Source organism: Mya arenaria, chromosome 12 (assembly GCF_026914265.1).
Source record: "Mya arenaria isolate MELC-2E11 chromosome 12, ASM2691426v1".
In the NCBI taxonomy this organism is placed as follows: Eukaryota; Metazoa; Mollusca; class Bivalvia; order Myida; family Myidae; genus Mya; species Mya arenaria.
In genome coordinates, this window is record NC_069133.1 from 22,166,657 (window position 1) to 22,170,021 (window position 3,365).

Sequence of the window (3,365 nt, forward strand, 5' to 3'; positions counted from 1 at the left end):
GTACAGGTACATTGTAGTGTTATTAGCAACACATACATAGTCATTTCTAAGTGAAGACATGATACAAATGCTATGCTTTTTTTGAAGCATAATCATGAATGCCAAGTAATTTTTAACTTGTAGCTATGCTACTCATGAAATATAGCATTTGGTGCTCACTCAGTGAAATGTATTGTGATCTTACACTGAAAAAACAATAACCTCCATATATTTGCATACATTACTGGTATAAATGTAATAAGATACTGGAAACACCTTTTCCAAGTATGTTTTTGTGAATTTTCTCCTCAGTGGCAAAAGTGGATAAATATTGGTAGAGATTTCTTGTTAATTTTGAACAATGTAGGTTTAAATAGGTTGATAGTACAATGAGAACTATTGAATCAAGCCCAGTGCCCAGTAGTCAAAAACTGTAAGCTGTTTAAATACACAAGGCAAGAGCCCACATGACAATAAACTAGAGACACAAATGTATAAACACCACATACACAAATGCAATCACCATAAACAGGCCGCACACTAATCAAAATAGCTTTACCAATAAATAATGGGATTACCGCCTTGGAACGGTCAGTCAATGCTAAATGTCTTTTTAACAACTTTCACAGTGTGAATGAGCTGTTGAAGATAAAAGAAGACCTTACAAAAGAGAGAGATGAGAGCCTTCAGGAGATCGTGAAGCTGCGAGAACATCTGGCCCAGTCTTCCTCAACACAGCAACATTTGGAGGAGCAGAAGAATGAAGCTGAGGAAAAAATACAGGAGGTATGAGATCAAGTAGAATAGAGCCGCAAATGATGTGGGGGTCAAGATTTTGGGTATAAATTGATAGGTCTGTGTTTGTAATAATTTGAACTTACAACTCTAAACCAGGAAAGTCTTAAATATGGCTTTAAGTGGGCTAAAGCCTGAAACCCCATTTTAAAACCTTGTTAGCTTTTCAAAGAAAACATTGAGGTATTATCAAAGCTAGTTGGTATCATTGTTGGCCTCTCTGTGCAAATTTTTAACCTTGGCCATGAATAGAAACGGTTAAAGATGATGAAATGAAACTTGGTGTACCTGTTGCCAAAGATAATTTGCACAGATATGCGAAGGCCCTTAAATCCGGCTTTTATAATTGTCGAATAATTCCCCTTGTTGGACTTGGACTTGGACTAAAAATTGACAATTGAAAATTTTACGGCTAGTCAAAGAAATTAATTTGAATATTTTCATTGTTTTATGAAGGCAAAAATGTAAAATTAAAGACATATCTTAATAGTAATGAATTAAAGGTCTAATAAAAAGGTTTATAAATGTGGATCATATGTTTCTAAAAATACCAATTGAATTCATGTTAAATATAAACACCATTCAATATCAGTTGTTTTTTTCTTCCTTCCACAGCTGAGCCAGGATATCCAAATGCGTAACAATGAGGCCCAACGTGAGTCTCGCAAGCGTGACAAGATGGAGCGAGAGATGAAGCAGACGAAGGCTGACCTGGATGGTAAACAGTCTGAGATTAAGACGATGCAGACCCAAGTAGGGCGATACAAGGAGGACATCAGCAAGCTGGAACAGCAGCTCAAGGAACAGAGGGTGGGTACAGTACTTGAAGCTTCACCCTTTCCTTCATCAACAGATACGCATTTTTACTCCTCGGTCCATAGCCTCATAGATACGCCTTTTTACTCTGAAGTTATATAATGAGGAGATTAACTAGGGGCGGCTGATGTGGCCCCCTTCTCTATGAAGGAAAGGGATAAATCTTTAAGGCCACAATTAAATTAAAACGTTTGCTTGACCTTACCTGGCCCATATTTTGAGGGGTAGGCAGGTTGGAACCTTTATTATTTACCGTATTTATTTTTTACCCTGCAAACATTAAAATTATTTAGACAGAAAAAAAAATCTGGTCAAAGGGTTTTTGTGTCAGTCAGTAGGTCACGTCCAAACAAATTATTCATTACAAGGGGCCCATAGTGAAATTAGCTTTGATTGTTCTAATTTCCTTCCGTTTTGTAGTACGTTTCAATGAATCTTAAGAAATTAATTAAATCATTCTTTTTCCCCCACCTGACAAGAAAGTACTTTAAATCGAATGACCTTTAAAATTTAGCTTACATCAGCATAATGAAAAGAGAATGAATAACTACTGTTTCTCTCAAAATAGCATGTCAGTATGTTGTTTTCACTTTAAACTTTGACCAGTCACTCAGTAATCTGTATAATTTTATTGAATGTGATTTTGTGCATTAATATTATTTCTGTGTTTTGATCAGATCCTGAACGAGCGTGCCATCAAAGATGCGGACATTCTGAACACGCGCTTCCAGAAACTGCAAAGTGACTTTGAGAACCAGCTCATCTCCACGGACACTCTGGCACAGGAGAACCAGGCCCGCGTTGCTGAACTCAAGGTACATTACTATAGATAAGCCATCATAATATCAAGGAGTACCGATAGGCGCAGTAATCTAATTTTGTCAAAATGTTGCCTATAAATTTAAGTTCAGTTAAAGTTTGATAGATAATCTAGGTAAATTTTACTCAAATTTATCAAACATTATTTTGATTCATTTTGTTCAAACTTAAAAAATCTAATGACAAAATTGTTTTTATGACAAATATCATCATGCCATTTGCCATCATTCCCCAGCTGAAAGAAGACGAGGTTACGCAGCTGAAGAACGAGACCCAGCGTCTCAACAAGACAAGGGAGACAATCCAGCGTAAACTGCGTAACATCGAAGACAACAAGGCCGACCTCGAGTTCCAGCGGGAGACGCTCAAGGGAACCATCCTTGGCCTGGAAAGAGGTAGGGGGATTTGTTTTTTTTATGATAAAGATACAAAAACAGGGCCGGTGTTCTTAAAACATCTAAAGTCATTTCTTAACTCATTTTGATTTTTCAAATTTTTCATAGACAAATAAAAAAAGTATTTTAGAATAGAAGCATGTATATTCAATAACATCAATGAAAATGAAGTATTTAAGAAATTATTAGGATATAAATCAAATGACCAGTCAGATACTTAACATAGGAAAATGACTTAAGTTATGAAATGACATGATTACCAACCCAGAAACTAAATTTAGCTTTCACCATGTCAATTAAAACTAATATTGTATAGTCTGGTCAGCAATAACTGTTATACATGTACCATTAAATATGGTAAGGAGCTCAGTGCTGGCAAAGTATAGAAAATAAATTTGAAATAAGTCTTATCATTACTTCCTAACTTACATAGTGCTATGCCTTCATTGCTCTAACAGTTCCTAGAGTGAAAGTCACTATCAATCATTGTGTTTCCTATTCCAGAGCTCGAGGCATCCAAAAAGCAGGCAGAGGCTGACAAGAAGCAGATCGATGGGCTAA